The sequence below is a fragment of the Micropterus salmoides genome, unplaced genomic scaffold (assembly GCF_014851395.1).
Source record: "Micropterus salmoides isolate LMB-PRFRI ecotype aquatic unplaced genomic scaffold, ASM1485139v1 Ms_hic_scaffold_8, whole genome shotgun sequence".
NCBI classification, from domain to species: domain Eukaryota; kingdom Metazoa; phylum Chordata; class Actinopteri; order Centrarchiformes; family Centrarchidae; genus Micropterus; species Micropterus salmoides.
The window spans coordinates 3,623,844-3,645,701 of record NW_024044570.1 but is presented as its reverse complement, the minus strand read 5'-3'; the positions used below and the strand labels follow the sequence as shown (position 1 = coordinate 3,645,701).

General features: G+C 47.4%; 1 protein-coding gene and 28 non-coding genes across 29 annotated transcripts in view; all 29 read right to left on the bottom strand.

Annotated features, from left to right (window-relative positions):
* The window catches only part of sall1b (spalt-like transcription factor 1b), a 50,818-nt gene that overhangs the window by 21,097 nt on the left and 7,863 nt on the right, over positions 1 to 21,858 (bottom strand). The gene's annotated exons all lie outside the window — the stretch shown is intronic.
* Positions 322 to 393, bottom strand: trnae-cuc. Its single transcript has one exon. It is a non-coding gene; the product is annotated as a tRNA-Glu (tRNA).
* On the bottom strand, positions 1,277 to 1,348 carry trnae-uuc. Its single transcript has one exon. It is a non-coding gene; the product is annotated as a tRNA-Glu (tRNA).
* Positions 1,850 to 1,921, bottom strand: trnae-uuc. Its single transcript has one exon. It is a non-coding gene; the product is annotated as a tRNA-Glu (tRNA).
* trnae-cuc lies at positions 2,326 to 2,397 on the bottom strand. Its single transcript has one exon. It is a non-coding gene; the product is annotated as a tRNA-Glu (tRNA).
* On the bottom strand, positions 2,899 to 2,970 carry trnae-uuc. The gene has a single exon. It is a non-coding gene; the product is annotated as a tRNA-Glu (tRNA).
* On the bottom strand, positions 3,376 to 3,447 carry trnae-cuc. Its single transcript has one exon. It is a non-coding gene; the product is annotated as a tRNA-Glu (tRNA).
* trnae-cuc lies at positions 4,333 to 4,404 on the bottom strand. Its single transcript has one exon. It is a non-coding gene; the product is annotated as a tRNA-Glu (tRNA).
* trnae-uuc lies at positions 4,906 to 4,977 on the bottom strand. The gene has a single exon. It is a non-coding gene; the product is annotated as a tRNA-Glu (tRNA).
* Positions 5,383 to 5,454, bottom strand: trnae-cuc. The gene has a single exon. It is a non-coding gene; the product is annotated as a tRNA-Glu (tRNA).
* Positions 6,306 to 6,377, bottom strand: trnae-uuc. The gene has a single exon. It is a non-coding gene; the product is annotated as a tRNA-Glu (tRNA).
* On the bottom strand, positions 6,783 to 6,854 carry trnae-cuc. The gene has a single exon. It is a non-coding gene; the product is annotated as a tRNA-Glu (tRNA).
* Positions 7,706 to 7,777, bottom strand: trnae-uuc. The gene has a single exon. It is a non-coding gene; the product is annotated as a tRNA-Glu (tRNA).
* trnae-cuc lies at positions 8,183 to 8,254 on the bottom strand. Its single transcript has one exon. It is a non-coding gene; the product is annotated as a tRNA-Glu (tRNA).
* trnae-uuc lies at positions 9,105 to 9,176 on the bottom strand. Its single transcript has one exon. It is a non-coding gene; the product is annotated as a tRNA-Glu (tRNA).
* Positions 9,582 to 9,653, bottom strand: trnae-cuc. The gene has a single exon. It is a non-coding gene; the product is annotated as a tRNA-Glu (tRNA).
* Positions 10,547 to 10,618, bottom strand: trnae-uuc. The gene has a single exon. It is a non-coding gene; the product is annotated as a tRNA-Glu (tRNA).
* Positions 11,504 to 11,575, bottom strand: trnae-uuc. Its single transcript has one exon. It is a non-coding gene; the product is annotated as a tRNA-Glu (tRNA).
* On the bottom strand, positions 12,077 to 12,148 carry trnae-uuc. The gene has a single exon. It is a non-coding gene; the product is annotated as a tRNA-Glu (tRNA).
* On the bottom strand, positions 12,554 to 12,625 carry trnae-cuc. The gene has a single exon. It is a non-coding gene; the product is annotated as a tRNA-Glu (tRNA).
* Positions 14,579 to 14,650, bottom strand: trnae-cuc. The gene has a single exon. It is a non-coding gene; the product is annotated as a tRNA-Glu (tRNA).
* Positions 15,151 to 15,222, bottom strand: trnae-uuc. The gene has a single exon. It is a non-coding gene; the product is annotated as a tRNA-Glu (tRNA).
* Positions 15,628 to 15,699, bottom strand: trnae-cuc. The gene has a single exon. It is a non-coding gene; the product is annotated as a tRNA-Glu (tRNA).
* trnae-uuc lies at positions 16,201 to 16,272 on the bottom strand. The gene has a single exon. It is a non-coding gene; the product is annotated as a tRNA-Glu (tRNA).
* Positions 17,634 to 17,705, bottom strand: trnae-cuc. Its single transcript has one exon. It is a non-coding gene; the product is annotated as a tRNA-Glu (tRNA).
* On the bottom strand, positions 18,207 to 18,278 carry trnae-uuc. Its single transcript has one exon. It is a non-coding gene; the product is annotated as a tRNA-Glu (tRNA).
* Positions 19,625 to 19,696, bottom strand: trnae-cuc. Its single transcript has one exon. It is a non-coding gene; the product is annotated as a tRNA-Glu (tRNA).
* trnae-uuc lies at positions 20,198 to 20,269 on the bottom strand. The gene has a single exon. It is a non-coding gene; the product is annotated as a tRNA-Glu (tRNA).
* On the bottom strand, positions 21,617 to 21,688 carry trnae-cuc. Its single transcript has one exon. It is a non-coding gene; the product is annotated as a tRNA-Glu (tRNA).

The following is a 21,858-nucleotide window of genomic DNA, read 5'->3' as shown; positions in this document are numbered from 1 at the left end:
AGGTGAGTCAAGCTGGTACCATCCAGTGGAAAAAGGGGGATTGGGTCAGACTGATCTCTCGACAAATCTGGCTAAATGTCTATTTCTTGACTGGGAGTTGAACCGAGGCCGTCTGGGTCAAAACAAGAAATCCTACTGGGACTCGATGTGGAAGTGGTCGGCCATGGTTGTTTGAGATGAAGTGGACTCAGACAGAAACATTCAGGTGTCTGTTATTGCAAACACCAACGCTGAGAACGCAGCACACGCATATCTTTTCTTGAGGAGCACAAACACGGTGCACACTGATCTCTCTACTAATCCATGTTGGCTAAATGTCCATTCCCATACCGGGAGTTGAACCCGGGCCGCCTAGGTGAGAACCAGGAATCCTAACCGCTAGACCATATGGGACTCACACGACCCCGGTCCAGTCATTTACAGTCTACTAAGTGGAACAGGCCGGGCGTTAAAGATTCTGTCATGCACAACGCCCAAATGGGCTGAATTAAATTAAACTAGTCATAAAGACATGCTGAGGAAAATTTCAAATCAAGATCTGCTTTTATCAGTGGAGTCGTTAACGAACTAAAGTAAAAACAAACTGAGCTAACGTTAGCAGCAGCTCAGCTGTGAACACCGCAAGGCTAGCTGCACACCAGCTGCTAGCTAGGTTACTTCCAAACGGATTTGTTGTCGATTCTCTCTGACCAATCAGCAGTCTGTAGTGTTTTAATCTCACCTTTTGGTATTACCTCAGCTCGCTGGGAACCTCGACGGAGGTCATACCAAAAAACGTATCAGGCACCAGATTTGCCTACTGGAAAACCAAACAAGGGGAGTAGAGTGGGTACCATCTAAAACCAGAAATCCTAACCGCTAGACCATATGGGACTCACGTGCTGAGCTGAGAACCTCGAAAGAGGTCATACCAAAAAAAGTCCCGGGTACCTTATTTGCCCAACAGAAAACCAGCAAAGGTAAGTCGAGCTGGTACCATCCAGTGGAAAAAGGGGGATTGGGTCAGACTGATCTCTCGACAAATCTGGCTAAATGTCTATTTCTTGACTGGGAGTTGAACCGAGGCCGTCTGGGTCAAAACAAGAAATCCTACTGGGACTCGATGTGGAAGTGGTCGGCCATGGTTGTTTGAGATGAAGTGGACTCAGACAGAAACATTCAGGTGTCTGTTATTGCAAACACCAACGCTGAGAACACAGCACACACATCTTTTCTTGAGGAGCACAAACACGGTGCACACTGATCTCTCTACTAATCCATGCTGGCTAAATGTCCATTCCCATACCGGGAGTTGAACCCGGGCCGCCTGGGTGAAAACCAGGAATCCTAACCGCTAGACCATATGGGACTCACACGACCACGGCCCAGTCATTTACAGTCTACTAAGTGGAACAGGCCGGGCGTTAAAGATTCTGTCATGCACAACGCCCAAATGGGCTGAATTAAATTAAACTAGTCATAAAGACATGCTAAGGAAAATTTCAAATCAAGATCTGCTTTTATCAGTGGAGTCGTTAACGAACTAAAGTAAAAACAAACTGAGCTAACGTTAGCAGCAGCTCAGCTGTGAACACCGCAAGGCTAGCTGCACACCAGCTGCTAGCTAGGTTACTTCCAAACGGATTTGTTGTCGATTCTCTCTGACCAATCAGCAGTCTGTAGTGTTTTAATCTCACCTTTTGGTATTACCTCAGCTCGCTGGGAACCTCGACGGAGGTCATACCAAAAAACGTATCAGGCACCAGATTTGCCTACTGGAAAACCAAAAAAGGGGAGTAGAGTGGGTACCGTCTAATGGGGTATTGGATGAGACTGATCGCTTTGCAAGTCCATGCTGGCTAAATATCTTTTCCCATACCGGGAGTTGAACCCGGGCCACCTGGGTGAAAACCAGAAATCCTAAACGCTAGACCATATGGGACTCACGTGCCGAGCTGACAACCTCGAAAGAGGTCATACCAAAAAAAGTCCCGGGTACCTGATTTGCCCAACAGAAAACCAGCAAAGGTGAGTCAGCTGGTACCATCCAGTGGAAAAAGGGGGATTGGGTCAGACTGATCTCTCGACAAATCTGGCTAAATGTCTATTTCTTGACTGGGAGTTGAACCGAGGCCGTCTGGGTCAAAACAAGAAATCCTACTGGGACTCGATGTGGAAGTGGTCGGCCATGGTTGTTTGAGATGAAGTGGACTCAGACAGAAACATTCAGGTGTCTGTTATTGCAAACACCAACGCTGAGAACGCAGCACACGCATATCTTTTCTTGAGGAGCACAAACACGGTGCACACTGATCTCTCTACTAATCCATGTTGGCTAAATAACCATTCCCATACCGGGAGTTGAACCCGGGCCGCCTGGGTGAGAACCAGGAATCCTAACCGCTAGACCATATGGGACTCACACGACCCCGGTCCAGTCATTTACAGTCTACTAAGTGGAACAGGCCGGGCGTTAAAGATTCTGTCATGCACAACGCCCAAATGGGCTGAATTAAATTAAACTAGTCATAAAGACATGCTAAGGAAAATTTCAAATCAAGATCTGCTTTTATCAGTGGAGTCGTTAACGAACTAAAGTAAAAACAAACTGAGCTAACGTTAGCAGCAGCTCAGCTGTGAAGACCGCAAGGCTAGCTGCACACCAGCTGCTAGCTAGGTTACTTCCAAACGGATTTGTTGTCGATTCTCTCTGACCAATCAGCAGTCTGTAGTGTTTTAATCTCACCTTTTGGTATTACCTCAGCTCGCTGGGAACCTCGACGGAGGTCATACCAAAAAACGTATCAGGCACCAGATTTGCCTACTGGAAAACCAAAAAAGGGGAGTAGAGTGGGTACCGTCTAATGGGGTATTGGATGAGACTGATCGCTTTGCAAGTCCATGCTGGCTAAATATCTTTTCCCATACCGGGAGTTGAACCCGGGCCACCTGGGTGAAAACCAGAAATCCTAAACGCTAGACCATATGGGACTCACGTGCCGAGCTGACAACCTCGAAAGAGGTCATACCAAAAAAAGTCCCGGGTACCTGATTTGCCCAACAGAAAACCAGCAAAGGTGAGTCAAGCTGGTACCATCCAGTGGAAAAAGGGGGATTGGGTCAGACTGATCTCTCGACAAATCTGGCTAAATGTCTATTTCTTGACTGGGAGTTGAACCGAGGCCGTCTGGGTCAAAACAAGAAATCCTACTGGGACTCGATGTGGAAGTGGTCGGCCATGGTTGTTTGAGATGAAGTGGACTCAGACAGAAACATTCAGGTGTCTGTTATTGCAAACACCAACGCTGAGAACGCAGCACACGCATATCTTTTCTTGAGGAGCACAAACACAGTGCACACTGATCTCTCTACTAATCCATGTTGGCTAAATGTCCATTCCCATACCGGGAGTTGAACCCGGGCCGCCTGGGTGAGAACCAGGAATCCTAACCGCTAGACCATATGGGACTCACACGACCCCGGTCCAGTCATTTACAGTCTACTAAGTGGAACAGGCCGGGCGTTAAAGATTCTGTCATGCACAACGCCCAAATGGGCTGAATTAAATTAAACTAGTCATAAAGACATGCTGAGGAAAATTTCAAATCAAGATCTGCTTTTATCAGTGGAGTCGTTAACGAACTAAAGTAAAAACAAACTGAGCTAACGTTAGCAGCAGCTCAGCTGTGAACACCGCAAGGCTAGCTGCACACCAGCTGCTAGCTAGGTTACTTCCAAACGGATTTGTTGTCGATTCTCTCTGACCAATCAGCAGTCTGTAGTGTTTTAATCTCACCTTTTGGTATTACCTCAGCTCGCTGGGAACCTCGACGGAGGTCATACCAAAAAACGTATCAGGCACCAGATTTGCCTACTGGAAAACCAAACAAGGGGAGTAGAGTGGGTACCATCTAAAACCAGAAATCCTAACCGCTAGACCATATGGGACTCACGTGCCGAGCTGACAACCTCGAAAGAGGTCATACCAAAAAAAGTCCCGGATACCTTATTTGCCCAACAGAAAACCAGCAAAGGTAAGTCGAGCTGGTACCATCCAGTGGAAAAAGGGGGATTGGGTCAGACTGATCTCTCGACAAATCTGGCTAAATGTCTATTTCTTGACTGGGAGTTGAACCGAGGCCGTCTGGGTCAAAACAAGAAATCCTACTGGGACTCGATGTGGAAGTGGTCGGCCATGGTTGTTTGAGATGAAGTGGACTCAGACAGAAACATTCAGGTGTCTGTTATTGCAAACACCAACGCTGAGAACGCAGCACACGCACATCTTTTCTTGAGGAGCACAAACACGGTGCACACTGATCTCTCTACTAATCCATGCTGGCTAAATGTCCATTCCCATACCGGGAGTTGAACCCGGGCCGCCTGGGTGAGAACCAGGAATCCTAACCGCTAGACCATATGGGACTCACACGACCCCGATCCAGTCATTTACAGTCTACTAAGTGGAACAGGCCGGGCGTTAAAGATTCTGTCATGCACAACGCCCAAATGGGCTGAATTAAATTAAACTAGTCATAAAGACATGCTGAGGAAAATTTCAAATCAAGATCTGCTTTTATCAGTGGAGTCGTTAACGAACTAAAGTAAAAACAAACTGAGCTAACGTTAGCAGCAGCTCAGCTGTGAACACCGCAAGGCTAGCTGCACACCAGCTGCTAGCTAGGTTACTTCCAAACGGATTTGTTGTCGATTCTCTCTGACCAATCAGCAGTCTGTAGTGTTTTAATCTCACCTTTTGGTATTACCTCAGCTCGCTGGGAACCTCGACGGAGGTCATACCAAAAAACGTACCAGGCACCAGATTTGCCTACTGGAAAACCAAAAAAGGGGAGTAGAGTGGGTACCGTCTAATGGGGTATTGGATGAGACTGATCGCTTTGCAAGTCCATGCTGGCTAAATATCTTTTCCCATACCGGGAGTTGAACCCGGGCCACCTGGGTGAAAACCAGAAATCCTAACCGCTAGACCATATGGGACTCACGTGCCGAGCTGACAACCTCGAAAGAGGTCATACCAAAAAAAGTCCCGGGTACCTGATTTGCCCAACAGAAAACCAGCAAAGGTGAGTCGAGCTGGTACCATCCAGTGGAAAAAGGGGGATTGGGTCAGACTGATCTCTCGACAAATCTGGCTAAATGTCTATTTCTTGACTGGGAGTTGAACCGAGGCCGTCTGGGTCAAAACAAGAAATCCTACTGGGACTCGATGTGGAAGTGGTCGGCCATGGTTGTTTGAGATGAAGTGGACTCAGACAGAAACATTCAGGTGTCTGTTATTGCAAACACCAACGCTGAGAACGCAGCACACACACATCTTTTCTTGAGGAGCACAAACACGGTGCACACTGATCTCTCTACTAATCCATGTTGGCTAAATGTCCATTCCCATACCGGGAGTTGAACCCGGGCCGCCTGGGTGAGAACCAGGAATCCTAACCGCTAGACCATATGGGACTCAAACGACCCCGGTCCAGTCATTTACAGTCTACTAAGTGGAACAGGCCGGGCGTTAAAGATTCTGTCATGCACAACGCCCAAATGGGCTGAATTAAATTAAACTAGTCATAAAGACATGCTGAGGAAAATTTCAAATCAAGATCTGCTTTTATCAGTGGAGTCGTTAACGAACTAAAGTAAAAACAAACTGAGCTAACGTTAGCAGCAGCTCAGCTGTGAACACCGCAAGGCTAGCTGCACACCAGCTGCTAGCTAGGTTACTTCCAAACGGATTTGTTGTCGATTCTCTCTGACCAATCAGCAGTCTGTAGTGTTTTAATCTCACCTTTTGGTATTACCTCAGCTCGCTGGGAACCTCGACGGAGGTCATACCAAAAAACGTATCAGGCACCAGATTTGCCTACTGGAAAACCAAACAAGGGGAGTAGAGTGGGTACCATCTAAAACCAGAAATCCTAACCGCTAGACCATATGGGACTCACTTGCTGAGCATAGAACCTCGAAAGAGGTCATACCAAAAAAAGTCCCGGATACCTTATTTGCCCAACAGAAAACCAGCAAAGGTAAGTCGAGCTGGTACCATCCAGTGGATTACTAGGTTGCTAGGTTACTTCCAAACGGATTTGTTGTCGATTCTCTCTGACCAATCAGCAGTCTGTAGTGTTTTAATCTCACCTTTTGGTATTACCTCAGCTCGCTGGGAACCTCGACGGAGGTCATACCAAAAAACGTACCAGGCACCAGATTTGCCTACTGGAAAACCAAAAAAGGGGAGTAGAGTGGGTACCGTCTAATGGGGTATTGGATGAGACTGATCGCTTTGCAAGTCCATGCTGGCTAAATATCTTTTCCCATACCGGGAGTTGAACCCGGGCCACCTGGGTGAAAACCAGAAATCCTAACCGCTAGACCATATGGGACTCACGTGCCGAGCTGACAACCTCGAAAGAGGTCATACCAAAAAAAGTCCCGGGTACCTGATTTGCCCAACAGAAAACCAGCAAAGGTGAGTCGAGCTGGTACCATCCAGTGGAAAAAGGGGGATTGGGTCAGACTGATCTCTCGACAAATCTGGCTAAATGTCTATTTCTTGACTGGGAGTTGAACCGAGGCCGTCTGGGTCAAAACAAGAAATCCTACTGGGACTCGATGTGGAAGTGGTCGGCCATGGTTGTTTGAGATGAAGTGGACTCAGACAGAAACATTCAGGTGTCTGTTATTGCAAACACCAACGCTGAGAACGCAGCACACGCACATCTTTTCTTGAGGAGCACAAACACGGTGCACACTGATCTCTCTACTAATCCATGTTGGCTAAATGTCCATTCCCATACCGGGAGTTGAACCCGGGCCGCCTGGGTGAGAACCAGGAATCCTAACCGCTAGACCATATGGGACTCAAACGACCCCGGTCCAGTCATTTACAGTCTACTAAGTGGAACAGGCCGGGCGTTAAAGATTCTGTCATGCACAACGCCCAAATGGGCTGAATTAAATTAAACTAGTCATAAAGACATGCTGAGGAAAATTTCAAATCAAGATCTGCTTTTATCAGTGGAGTCGTTAACGAACTAAAGTAAAAACAAACTGAGCTAACGTTAGCAGCAGCTCAGCTGTGAACACCGCAAGGCTAGCTGCACACCAGCTGCTAGCTAGGTTACTTCCAAACGGATTTGTTGTCGATTCTCTCTGACCAATCAGCAGTCTGCAGTGTTTTAATCTCACCTTTTGGTATTACCTCAGCTCGCTGGGAACCTCGACGGAGGTCATACCAAAAAACGTATCAGGCACCAGATTTGCCTACTGGAAAACCAAACAAGGGGAGTAGAGTGGGTACCATCTAAAACCAGAAATCCTAACCGCTAGACCATATGGGACTCACTTGCTGAGCATAGAACCTCGAAAGAGGTCATACCAAAAAAAGTCCCGGATACCTTATTTGCCCAACAGAAAACCAGCAAAGGTAAGTCGAGCTGGTACCATCCAGTGGATTACTAGGTTGCTAGGTTACTTCCAAACGGATTTGTTGTCGATTCTCTCTGACCAATCAGCAGTCTGTAGTGTTTTAATCTCACCTTTTGGTATTACCTCAGCTCGCTGGGAACCTCGACGGAGGTCATACCAAAAAACGTACCAGGCACCAGATTTGCCTACTGGAAAACCAAAAAAGGGGAGTAGAGTGGGTACCGTCTAATGGGGTATTGGATGAGACTGATCGCTTTGCAAGTCCATGCTGGCTAAATATCTTTTCCCATACCGGGAGTTGAACCCGGGCCACCTGGGTGAAAACCAGAAATCCTAACCGCTAGACCATATGGGACTCACGTGCCGAGCTGACAACCTCGAAAGAGGTCATACCAAAAAAAGTCCCGGGTACCTGATTTGCCCAACAGAAAACCAGCAAAGGTGAGTCAAGCTGGTACCATCCAGTGGAAAAAGGGGGATTGGGTCAGACTGATCTCTCGACAAATCTGGCTAAATGTCTATTTCTTGACTGGGAGTTGAACCGAGGCCGTCTGGGTCAAAACAAGAAATCCTACTGGGACTCGATGTGGAAGTGGTCGGACATGGTTGTTTGAGATGAAGTGGACTCAGACAGAAACATTCAGGTGTCTGTTATTGCAAACACCAACGCTGAGAACGCAGCACACGCACATCTTTTCTTGAGGAGCACAAACACGGTGCACACTGATCTCTCTACTAATCCATGTTGGCTAAATGTCCATTCCCATACCGGGAGTTGAACCCGGGCCGCCTGGGTGAGAACCAGGAATCCTAACCGCTAGACCATATGGGACTCAAACGACCCCGGTCCAGTCATTTACAGTCTACTAAGTGGAACAGGCCGGGCGTTAAAGATTCTGTCATGCACAACGCCCAAATGGGCTGAATTAAATTAAACTAGTCATAAAGACATGCTGAGGAAAATTTCAAATCAAGATCTGCTTTTATCAGTGGAGTCGTTAACGAACTAAAGTAAAACAAACTGAGCTAACGTTAGCAGCAGCTCAGCTGTGAACACCGCAAGGCTAGCTGCACACCAGCTGCTAGCTAGGTTACTTCCAAACGGATTTGTTGTCGATTCTCTCTGACCAATCAGCAGTCTGCAGTGTTTTAATCTCACCTTTTGGTATTACCTCAGCTCGCTGGGAACCTCGACGGAGGTCATACCAAAAAACGTATCAGGCACCAGATTTGCCTACTGGAAAACCAAACAAGGGGAGTAGAGTGGGTACCATCTAAAACCAGAAATCCTAACCGCTAGACCATATGGGACTCACTTGCTGAGCATAGAACCTCGAAAGAGGTCATACCAAAAAAAGTCCCGGATACCTTATTTGCCCAACAGAAAACCAGCAAAGGTAAGTCGAGCTGGTACCATCCAGTGGATTACTAGGTTGCTAGGTTACTTCCAAACGGATTTGTTGTCGATTCTCTCTGACCAATCAGCAGTCTGTAGTGTTTTAATCTCACCTTTTGGTATTACCTCAGCTCGCTGGGAACCTCGACGGAGGTCATACCAAAAAACGTACCAGGCACCAGATTTGCCTACTGGAAAACCAAAAAAGGGGAGTAGAGTGGGTACCGTCTAATGGGGTATTGGATGAGACTGATCGCTTTGCAAGTCCATGCTGGCTAAATATCTTTTCCCATACCGGGAGTTGAACCCGGGCCACCTGGGTGAAAACCAGAAATCCTAACCGCTAGACCATATGGGACTCACGTGCCGAGCTGACAACCTCGAAAGAGGTCATACCAAAAAAAGTCCCGGGTACCTGATTTGCCCAACAGAAAACCAGCAAAGGTGAGTCAAGCTGGTACCATCCAGTGGAAAAAGGGGGATTGGGTCAGACTGATCTCTCGACAAATCTGGCTAAATGTCTATTTCTTGACTGGGAGTTGAACCGAGGCCGTCTGGGTCAAAACAAGAAATCCTACTGGGACTCGATGTGGAAGTGGTCGGACATGGTTGTTTGAGATGAAGTGGACTCAGACAGAAACATTCAGGTGTCTGTTATTGCAAACACCAACGCTGAGAACGCAGCACACGCACATCTTTTCTTGAGGAGCACAAACACGGTGCACACTGATCTCTCTACTAATCCATGTTGGCTAAATGTCCATTCCCATACCGGGAGTTGAACCCGGGCCGCCTGGGTGAGAACCAGGAATCCTAACCGCTAGACCATATGGGACTCACACGACCCCGGTCCAGTCATTTACAGTCTACTAAGTGGAACAGGCCGGGCGTTAAAGATTCTGTCATGCACAACGCCCAAATGGGCTGAATTAAATTAAACTAGTCATAAAGACATGCTGAGGAAAATTTCAAATCAAGATCTGCTTTTATCAGTGGAGTCGTTAACGAACTAAAGTAAAAACAAACTGAGCTAACGTTAGCAGCAGCTCAGCTGTGAACACCGCAAGGCTAGCTGCACACCAGCTGCTAGCTAGGTTACTTCCAAACGGATTTGTTGTCGATTCTCTCTGACCAATCAGCAGTCTGTAGTGTTTTAATCTCACCTTTTGGTATTACCTCAGCTCGCTGGGAACCTCGACGGAGGTCATACCAAAAAACGTATCAGGCACCAGATTTGCCTACTGGAAAACCAAACAAGGGGAGTAGAGTGGGTACCGTCTAATGGGGTATTGGATGAGACTGATCGCTTTGCAAGTCCATGCTGGCTAAATATCTTTTCCCAACCTCGAAAGAGGTCATACCAAAAAAAGTCCCGGGTACCTGATTTGCCCAACAGAAAACCAGCAAAGGTGAGTCAAGCTGGTACCATCCAGTGGAAAAAGGGGGATTGGGTCAGACTGATCTCTCGACAAATCTGGCTAAATGTCTATTTCTTGACTGGGAGTTGAACCGAGGCCGTCTGGGTCAAAACAAGAAATCCTACTGGGACTCGATGTGGAAGTGGTCGGCCATGGTTGTTTGAGATGAAGTGGACTCAGACAGAAACATTCAGGTGTCTGTTATTGCAAACACCAACGCTGAGAACGCAGCACACACACATCTTTTCTGGAGGAGCACAAACACGGTGCACACTGATCTCTCTACTAATCCATGCTGGCTAAATGTCCATTCCCATACCGGGAGTTGAACCCGGGCCGCCTGGGTGAAAACCAGGAATCCTAACCGCTAGACCATATGGGACTCACACGACCCCGGTCCAGTCATTTACAGTCTACTAAGTGGAACAGGCCGGGCGTTAAAGATTCTGTCATGCACAACGCCCAAATGGGCTGAATTAAATTAAACTAGTCATAAAGACATGCTGAGGAAAATTTCAAATCAAGATCTGCTTTTGTCAGTGGAGTCGTTAACGAACTAAAGTAAAAACAAACTGAGCTAACGTTAGCAGCAGCTCAGCTGTGAACACCGCAAGGCTAGCTGCACACCAGCTGCTAGCTAGGTTACTTCCAAACGGATTTGTTGTCGATTCTCTCTGACCAATCAGCAGTCTGTAGTGTTTTAATCTCACCTTTTGGTATTACCTCAGCTCGCTGGGAACCTCGACGGAGGTCATACCAAAAAACGTACCAGGCACCAGATTTGCCTACTGGAAAACCAAAAAAGGGGAGTAGAGTGGGTACCATCTAAAACCAGGAATCCTAACCGCTAGACCATATGGGACTCACGTGCTGAGCTGAGAACCTCGAAAGAGGTCATACCAAAAAAAGTCCCGGGTACCTGATTTGCCCAACAGAAAACCAGCAAAGGTAAGTCGAGCTGGTACCATCCAGTGGAAAAAGGGGGATTGGGTCAGACTGATCTCTCGACAAATCTGGCTAAATGTCTATTTCTTGACTGGGAGTTGAACCGAAGCCGTCTGGGTCAAAACAAGAAATCCTACTGGGACTCGATGTGGAAGTGGTCGGCCATGGTTGTTTGAGATGAAGTGGAATCAGACAGAAACATTCAGGTGTCTGTTATTGCAAACACCAACGCTGAGAACGCAGTACACACACATCTTTTCTTGAGGAGCACAAACACGGTGCACACTGATCTCTCTACTAATCCATGTTGGCTAAATGTCCATTCCCATACCGGGAGTTGAACCCGGGCCGCCTGGGTGAAAACCAGGAATCCTAACCGCTAGACCATATGGGACTCACACGACCCCGGTCCAGTCATTTACAGTCTACTAAGTGGAACAGGCCGGGCGTTAAAGATTCTGTCATGCACAACGCCCAAATGGGCTGAATTAAATTAAACTAGTCATAAAGACATGCTGAGGAAAATTTCAAATCAAGATCTGCTTTTATCAGTGGAGTCGTTAACGAACTAAAGTAAAAACAAACTGAGCTAACGTTAGCAGCAGCTCAGCTGTGAACACCGCAAGGCTAGCTGCACACCAGCTGCTAGCTAGGTTACTTCCAAACGGATTTGTTGTCGATTCTCTCTGACCAATCAGCAGTCTGTAGTGTTTTAATCTCACCTTTTGGTATTACCTCAGCTCGCTGGGAACCTCGACGGAGGTCATACCAAAAAACGTACCAGGCACCAGATTTGCCTACTGGAAAACCAAAAAAGGGGAGTAGAGTGGGTACCGTCTAATGGGGTATTGGATGAGACTGATCGCTTTGCAAGTCCATGCTGGCTAAATATCTTTTCCCATACCGGGAGTTGAACCCGGGCCACCTGGGTGAAAACCAGAAATCCTAACCGCTAGACCATATGGGACTCACGTGCCGAGCTGACAACCTCGAAAGAGGTCATACCAAAAAAAGTCCCGGGTACCTGATTTGCCCAACAGAAAACCAGCAAAGGTGAGTCGAGCTGGTACCATCCAGTGGAAAAAGGGGGATTGGGTCAGACTGATCTCTCGACAAATCTGGCTAAATGTCTATTTCTTGACTGGGAGTTGAACCGAGGCCGTCTGGGTCAAAACAAGAAATCCTACTGGGACTCGATGTGGAAGTGGTCGGCCATGGTTGTTTGAGATGAAGTGGACTCAGACAGAAACATTCAGGTGTCTGTTATTGCAAACACCAACGCTGAGAACGCAGCACACACACATCTTTTCTTGAGGAGCACAAACACGGTGCACACTGATCTCTCTACTAATCCATGCTGGCTAAATGTCCATTCCCATACCGGGAGTTGAACCCGGGCCGCCTGGGTGAGAACCAGGAATCCTAACCGCTAGACCATATGGGACTCACACGACCCCGGTCCAGTCATTTACAGTCTACTAAGTGGAACAGGCCGGGCGTTAAAGATTCTGTCATGCACAACGCCCAAATGGGCTGAATTAAATTAAACTAGTCATAAAGACATGCTGAGGAAAATTTCAAATCAAGATCTGCTTTTATCAGTGGAGTCGTTAACGAACTAAAGTAAAAACAAACTGAGCTAACGTTAGCAGCAGCTCAGCTGTGAACACCGCAAGGCTAGCTGCACACCAGCTGCTAGCTAGGTTACTTCCAAACGGATTTGTTGTCGATTCTCTCTGACCAATCAGCAGTCTGTAGTGTTTTAATCTCACCTTTTGGTATTACCTCAGCTCGCTGGGAACCTCGACGGAGGTCATACCAAAAAACGTATCAGGCACCAGATTTGCCTACTGGAAAACCAAAAAAGGGGAGTAGAGTGGGTACCGTCTAACCGCTAGACCATATGGGTATTGGATGAGACTGATCGCTTTGCAAGTCCATGCTGGCTAAATATCTTTTCCCATACCAATCAGGGAGTTGAACCCTTTTGGGCTCGCACCTGGGTGAAAACCAGAAATCCTAACCGCTAGACCATATGGGACTCACGTGTCCAGCTGACAACCTCGAAAGAGGTCATACCAAAAAAAGTCCCGGGTACCTGATTTGCCCAACAGAAAACCAGCAAAGGTGAGTCGAGCTGGTACCATCCAGTGGAAAAAGGGGGATTGGGTCAGACTGATCTCTCGACAAATCTGGCTAAATGTCTATTTCTTGACTGGGAGTTGAACCGAGGCCGTCTGGGTCAAAACAAGAAATCCTACTGGGACTCGATGTGGAAGTGGTCGGCCATGGTTGTTTGAGATGAAGTGGACTCAGACAGAAACATTCAGGTGTCTGTTATTGCAAACACCAACGCTGAGAACGCACACACACATCTTTTCTTGAGGAGCACAAACACGGTGCACACTGATCTCTCTACTAATCCATGCTGGCTAAATGTCCATTCCCATACCGGGAGTTGAACCCGGGCCGCCTGGGTGAAACCAGGAATCCTAACCGCTAGACCATATGGGACTCACACGACCCCGGTCCAGTCATTTACAGTCTACTAAGTGGAACAGGCCGGGCGTTAAAGATTCTGTCATGCACAACGCCCAAATGGGCTGAATTAAATTAAACTAGTCATAAAGACATGCTGAGGAAAATTTCAAATCAAGATCTGCTTTTATCAGTGGAGTCGTTAACGAACTAAAGTAAAAACAAACTGAGCTAACGTTAGCAGCAGCTCAGCTGTGAACACCGCAAGGCTAGCTGCACACCAGCTGCTAGCTAGGTTACTTCCAAACGGATTTGTTGTCGATTCTCTCTGACCAATCAGCAGTCTGCAGTGTTTTAATCTCACCTTTTGGTATTACCTCAGCTCGCTGGGAACCTCGACGGAGGTCATACCAAAAAACGTATCAGGCACCAGATTTGCCTACTGGAAAACCAAAAAAGGGGAGTAGAGTGGGTACCATCTAAAACCAGGAATCCTAACCGCTAGACCATATGGGACTCACGTGCTGAGCTGAGAACCTCGAAAGAGGTCATACCAAAAAAAGTCCCGGGTACCTGATTTGCCCAACAGAAAACCAGCAAAGGTGAGTCGAGCTGGTACCATCCAGTGGAAAAAGGGGGATTGGGTCAGACTGATCTCTCGACAAATCTGGCTAAATGTCTATTTCTTGACTGGGAGTTGAACCGAGGCCGTCTGGGTCAAAACAAGAAATCCTACTGGGACTCGATGTGGAAGTGGTCGGCCATGGTTGTTTGAGATGAAGTGGACTCAGACAGAAACATTCAGGTGTCTGTTATTGCAAACACCAACGCTGAGAACGCAGCACACACATCTTTTCTTGAGGAGCACAAACACGGTGCACACTGATCTCTCTACTAATCCATGCTGGCTAAATGTCCATTCCCATACCGGGAGTTGAACCCGGGCCGCCTGGGTGAGAACCAGGAATCCTAACCGCTAGACCATATGGGACTCACACGACCCGGTCCAGTCATTTACAGTCTACTAAGTGGAACAGGCCGGGCGTTAAAGATTCTGTCATGCACAACGCCCAAATGGGCTGAATTAAATTAAACTAGTCATAAAGACATGCTGAGGAAAATTTCAAATCAAGATCTGCTTTTATCAGTGGAGTCGTTAACGAACTAAAGTAAAAACAAACTGAGCTAACGTTAGCAGCAGCTCAGCTGTGAACACCGCAAGGCTAGCTGCACACCAGCTGCTAGCTAGGTTACTTCCAAACGGATTTGTTGTCGATTCTCTCTGACCAATCAGCAGTCTGTAGTGTTTTAATCTCACCTTTTGGTATTACCTCAGCTCGCTGGGAACCTCGACGGAGGTCATACCAAAAAACGTACCAGGCACCAGATTTGCCTACTGGAAAACCAAAAAAGGGGAGTAGAGTGGGTACCGTCTAATGGGGTATTGGATGAGACTGATCGCTTTGCAAGTCCATGCTGGCTAAATATCTTTTCCCATACCGGGAGTTGAACCCGGGCCACCTGGGTGAAAACCAGAAATCCTAACCGCTAGACCATATGGGACTCACGTGCTGAGCTGACAACCTCGAAAGAGGTCATACCAAAAAAAGTCCCGGGTACCTGATTTGCCCAACAGAAAACCAGCAAAGGTGAGTCGAGCTGGTACCATCCAGTGGAAAAAGGGGGATTGGGTCAGACTGATCTCTCGACAAATCTGGCTAAATGTCTATTTCTTGACTGGGAGTTGAACCGAGGCCGTCTGGGTCAAAACAAGAAATCCTACTGGGACTCGATGTGGAAGTGGTCGGCCATGGTTGTTTGAGATGAAGTGGACTCAGACAGAAACATTCAGGTGTCTGTTATTGCAAACACCAACGCTGAGAACGCAGCACACACACATCTTTTCTTGAGGAGCACAAACACGGTGCACACTGATCTCTCTACTAATCCATGCTGGCTAAATGTCCATTCCCATACCGGGAGTTGAACCCGGGCCGCCTGGGTGAGAACCAGGAATCCTAACCGCTAGACCATATGGGACTCACACGACCCCGGTCCAGTCATTTACAGTCTACTAAGTGGAACAGGCCGGGCGTTAAAGATTCTGTCATGCACAACGCCCAAATGGGCTGAATTAAATTAAACTAGTCATAAAGACATGCTGAGGAAAATTTCAAATCAAGATCTGCTTTTATCAGTGGAGTCGTTAACGAACTAAAGTAAAAACAAACTGAGCTAACGTTAGCAGCAGCTCAGCTGTGAACACCGCAAGGCTAGCTGCACACCAGCTGCTAGCTAGGTTACTTCCAAACGGATTTGTTGTCGATTCTCTCTGACCAATCAGCAGTCTGTAGTGTTTTAATCTCACCTTTTGGTATTACCTCAGCTCGCTGGGAACCTCGACGGAGGTCATACCAAAAAACGTACCAGGCACCAGATTTGCCTACTGGAAAACCAAAAAAGGGGAGTAGAGTGGGTACCGTCTAATGGGGTATTGGATGAGACTGATCGCTTTGCAAGTCCATGCTGGCTAAATATCTTTTCCCATACCGGGAGTTGAACCCGGGCCACCTGGGTGAAAACCAGAAATCCTAACCGCTAGACCATATGGGACTCACGTGCTGAGCTGACAACCTCGAAAGAGGTCATACCAAAAAAAGTCCCGGGTACCTGATTTGCCCAACAGAAAACCAGCAAAGGTGAGTCGAGCTGGTACCATCCAGTGGAAAAAGGGGGATTGGGTCAGACTGATCTCTCGACAAATCTGGCTAAATGTCTATTTCTTGACTGGGAGTTGAACCGAGGCCGTCTGGGTCAAAACAAGAAATCCTACTGGGACTCGATGTGGAAGTGGTCGGCCATGGTTGTTTGAGATGAAGTGGACTCAGACAGAAACATTCAGGTGTCTGTTATTGCAAACACCAACGCTGAGAACGCAGCACACACACATCTTTTCTTGAGGAGCACAAACACGGTGCACACTGATCTCTCTACTAATCCATGCTGGCTAAATGTCCATTCCCATACCGGGAGTTGAACCCGGGCCGCCTGGGTGAAACCAGGAATCCTAACCGCTAGACCATATGGGACTCACACGACCCCGGTCCAGTCATTTACAGTCTACTAAGTGGAACAGGCCGGGCGTTAAAGATTCTGTCATGCACAACGCCCAAATGGGCTGAATTAAATTAAACTAGTCATAAAGACATGCTGAGGAAAATTTCAAATCAAGATCTGCTTTTATCAGTGGAGTCGTTAACGAACTAAAGTAAAAACAAACTGAGCTAACGTTAGCAGCAGCTCAGCTGTGAACACCGCAAGGCTAGCTGCACACCAGCTGCTAGCTAGGTTACTTCCAAACGGATTTGTTGTCGATTCTCTCTGACCAATCAGCAGTCTGTAGTGTTTTAATCTCACCTTTTGGTATTACCTCAGCTCGCTGGGAACCTCGACGGAGGTCATACCAAAAAACGTACCAGGCACCAGATTTGCCTACTGGAAAACCAAAAAAGGGGAGTAGAGTGGGTACCATCTAAAACCAGGAATCCTAACCGCTAGACCATATGGGACTCACGTGCTGAGCTGAGAACCTCGAAAGAGGTCATACCAAAAAAAGTCCCGGGTACCTGATTTGCCCAACAGAAAACCAGCAAAGGTGAGTCGAGCTGGTACCATCCAGTGGAAAAAGGGGGATTGGATCAGACTGATCTCTCGACAAATCTGGCTAAATGTCTATTTCTTGACTGGGAGTTGAACCGAGGCCGTCTGGGTCAAAACAAGAAATCCTACTGGGACTCGATGTGGAAGTGGTCGGCCATGGTTGTTTGAGATGAAGTGGACTCAGACAGAAACATTCAGGTGTCTGTTATTGCAAACACCAACGCTGAGAACGCAGCACACACACATCTTTTCTTGAGGAGCACAAACACGGTGCACACTGATCTCTCTACTAATCCATGCTGGCTAAATGTCCATTCCCATACCGGGAGTTGAACCCGGGCCGCCTGGGTGAGAACCAGGAATCCTAACCGCTAGACCATATGGGACTCACACGACCCCGGTCCAGTCATTTACAGTCTACTAAGTGGAACAGGCCGGGCGTTAAAGATTCTGTCATGCACAACGCCCAAATGGGCTGAATTAAATTAAACTAGTCATAAAGACATGCTGAGGAAAATTTCAAATCAAGATCTGCTTTTATCAGTGGAGTCGTTAACGAACTAAAGTAAAAACAAACTGAGCTAACGTTAGCAGCAGCTCAGCTGTGAACACCGCAAGGCTAGCTGCACACCAGCTGCTAGCTAGGTTACTTCCAAACGGATTTGTTGTCGATTCTCTCTGACCAATCAGCAGTCTGTAGTGTTTTAATCTCACCTTTTGGTATTACCTCAGCTCGCTGGGAACCTCGACGGAGGTCATACCAAAAAACGTACCAGGCACCAGATTTGCCTACTGGAAAACCAAAAAAGGGGAGTAGAGTGGGTACCGTCTAATGGGGTATTGGATGAGACTGATCGCTTTGCAAGTCCATGCTGGCTAAATATCTTTTCCCATACCGGGAGTTGAACCCGGGCCACCTGGGTGAAAACCAGAAATCCTAACCGCTAGACCATATGGGACTCACGTGCCGAGCTGACAACCTCGAAAGAGGTCATACCAAAAAAAGTCCCGGGTACCTGATTTGCCCAACAGAAAACCAGCAAAGGTGAGTCGAGCTGGTACCATCCAGTGGAAAAAGGGGGATTGGATCAGACTGATCTCTCGACAAATCTGGCTAAATGTCTATTTCTTGACTGGGAGTTGAACCGAGGCCGTCTGGGTCAAAACAAGAAATCCTACTGGGACTCGATGTGGAAGTGGTCGGCCATGGTTGTTTGAGATGAAGTGGACTCAGACAGAAACATTCAGGTGTCTGTTATTGCAAACACCAACGCTGAGAACGCAGCACACACACATCTTTTCTTGAGGAGCACACTGATCTCTCTACTAATCCATGCTGGCTAAATGTCCATTCCCATACCGGGAGTTGAACCCGGGCCGGGCCTGGAAACCAGGAATCCTAACCGCTAGACCATATGGGACTCACACGACCCCGGTCCAGTCATTTACAGTCTACTAAGTGGAACAGGCCGGGCGTTAAAGATTCTGTCATGCACAACGCCCAAATGGGCTGAATTAAATTAAACTAGTCATAAAGACATGCTGAGGAAAATTTCAAATCAAGATCTGCTTTTATCAGTGGAGTCGTTAACGAACTAAAGTAAAAACAAACTGAGCTAACGTTAGCAGCAGCTCAGCTGTGAACACCGCAAGGCTAGCTGCACACCAGCTGCTAGCTAGGTTACTTCCAAACGGATTTGTTGTCGATTCTCTCTGACCAATCAGCAGTCTGTAGTGTTTTAATCTCACCTTTTGGTATTACCTCAGCTCGCTGGGAACCTCGACGGAGGTCATACCAAAAAACGTACCAGGCACCAGATTTGCCTACTGGAAAACCAAAAAGGGGAGTAGAGTGGGTACCATCTAAAACCAGGAATCCTAACCGCTAGACCATATGGGACTCACGTGCTGAGCTGAGAACCTCGAAAGAGGTCATACCAAAAAAAGTCCCGGGTACCTGATTTGCCCAACAGAAAACCAGCAAAGGTGAGTCGAGCTGGTACCATCCAGTGGAAAAAGGGGGATTGGATCAGACTGATCTCTCGACAAATCTGGCTAAATGTCTATTTCTTGACTGGGAGTTGAACCGAGGCCGTCTGGGTCAAAACAAGAAATCCTACTGGGACTCGATGTGGAAGTGGTCGGCCATGGTTGTTTGAGATGTAGTGGACTCAGACAGAAACATTCAGGTGTCTGTTATCGCAAACACCAACGCTGAAAACGCAGCACACACACATCTTTTCTTGAGGAGCACAAACACGGCGCACACTGATCTCTCTACTAATCCATGCTGGCTAAATGTCCATTCCCATACCGGGAGTTGAACCCGGGCCGCCTGGGTGAGAACCAGGAATCCTAACCGCTAGACCATATGGGACTCACACGACCCCGGTCCAGTCATTTACAGTCTACTAAGTGGAACAGGCCGGGCGTTAAAGATTCTGTCATGCACAACGCCCAAATGGGCTGAATTAAATTAAACTAGTCATAAAGACATGCTGAGGAAAATTTCAAATCAAGATCTGCTTTTATCAGTGGAGTCGTTAACGAACTAAAGTAAAAACAAACTGAGCTAACGTTAGCAGCAGCTCAGCTGTGAACACCGCAAGGCTAGCTGCACACCAGCTGCTAGCTAGGTTACTTCCAAACGGATTTGTTGTCGATTCTCTCTGACCAATCAGCAGTCTGTAGTGTTTTAATCTCACCTTTTGGTATTACCTCAGCTCGCTGGGAACCTCGACGGAGGTCATACCAAAAAACGTACCAGGCACCAGATTTGCCTACTGGAAAACCAAAAAAGGGGAGTAGAGTGGGTACCGTCTAATGGGGTATTGGATGAGACTGATCGCTTTGCAAGTCCATGCTGGCTAAATATCTTTTCCCATACTGGGAGTTGAACCCGGGCCACCTGGGTGAAAACCAGAAATCCTAACCGCTAGACCATATGGGACTCACATGCCGAACTGACAACCTCGAAAGAGGTCATACCAAAAAAAGTCCCGGGTACCTGATTTGCCCAACAGAAAACCAGCAAAGGTGAGTCGAGCTGGTACCATCCAGTGGAAAAAGGGGGATTGGATCAGACTGATCTCTCGACAAATCTGGCTAAATGTCTATTTCTTGACTGGGAGTTGAACCGAGGCCGTCTGGGTCAAAACAAGAAATCCTACTGGGACTCGATGTGGAAGTGGTCGGCCATGGTTGTTTGAGATGAAGTGGACTCAGACAGAAACATTCAGGTGTCTGTTATTGCAAACACCAACGCTGAGAACGCAGCACACACACATCTTTTCTTGAGGAGCACACTGATCTCTCTACTAATCCATGCTGGCTAAATGTCCATTCCCATACCGGGAGTTGAACCCGGGCCGGGTCCTGGAAAACCAGGAATCCTAAACGCTAGACCATATGGGACTCACACGACCCCGGTCCAGTCATTTACAGTCTACTAAGTGGAACAGGCCGGGCGTTAAAGATTCTGTCATGCACAACGCCCAAATGGGCTGAATTAAATTAAACTAGTCATAAAGACATGCTGAGGAAAATTTCAAATCAAGATCTGCTTTTATCAGTGGAGTCGTTAACGAACTAAAGTAAAAACAAACTGAGCTAACGTTAGCAGCAGCTCAGCTGTGAACACCGCAAGGCTAGCTGCACACCAGCTGCTAGCTAGGTTACTTCCAAACGGATTTGTTGTCGATTCTCTCTGACCAATCAGCAGTCTGTAGTGTTTTAATCTCACCTTTTGGTATTACCTCAGCTCGCTGGGAACCTCGACGGAGGTCATACCAAAAAACGTACCAGGCACCAGATTTGCCTACTGGAAAACCAAAAAAGGGGAGTAGAGTGGGTACCATCTAAAACCAGGAATCCTAACCGCTAGACCATATGGGACTCACGTGCTGAGCTGAGAACCTCGAAAGAGGTCATACCAAAAAAAGTCCCGGGTACCTGATTTGCCCAACAGAAAACCAGCAAAGGTGAGTCGAGCTGGTACCATCCAGTGGAAAAAGGGGGATTGGATCAGACTGATCTCTCGACAAATCTGGCTAAATGTCTATTTCTTGACTGGGAGTTGAACCGAGGCCGTCTGGGTCAAAACAAGAAATCCTACTGGGACTCGATGTGGAAGTGGTCGGCCATGGTTGTTTGAGATGTAGTGGACTCAGACAGAAACATTCAGGTGTCTGTTATCGCAAACACCAACGCTGAAAACGCAGCACACACATCTTTTCTTGAGGAGCACAAACACGGCGCACACTGATCTCTCTACTAATCCATGCTGGCTAAATGTCCATTCCCATACCGGGAGTTGAACCCGGGCCGCCTGGGTGAGAACCAGGAATCCTAACCGCTAGACCATATGGGACTCACACGACCCCGGTCCAGTCATTTACAGTCTACTAAGTGGAACAGGCCGGGCGTTAAAGATTCTGTCATGCACAACGCCCAAATGGGCTGAATTAAATTAAACTAGTCATAAAGACATGCTGAGGAAAATTTCAAATCAAGATCTGCTTTTATCAGTGGAGTCGTTAA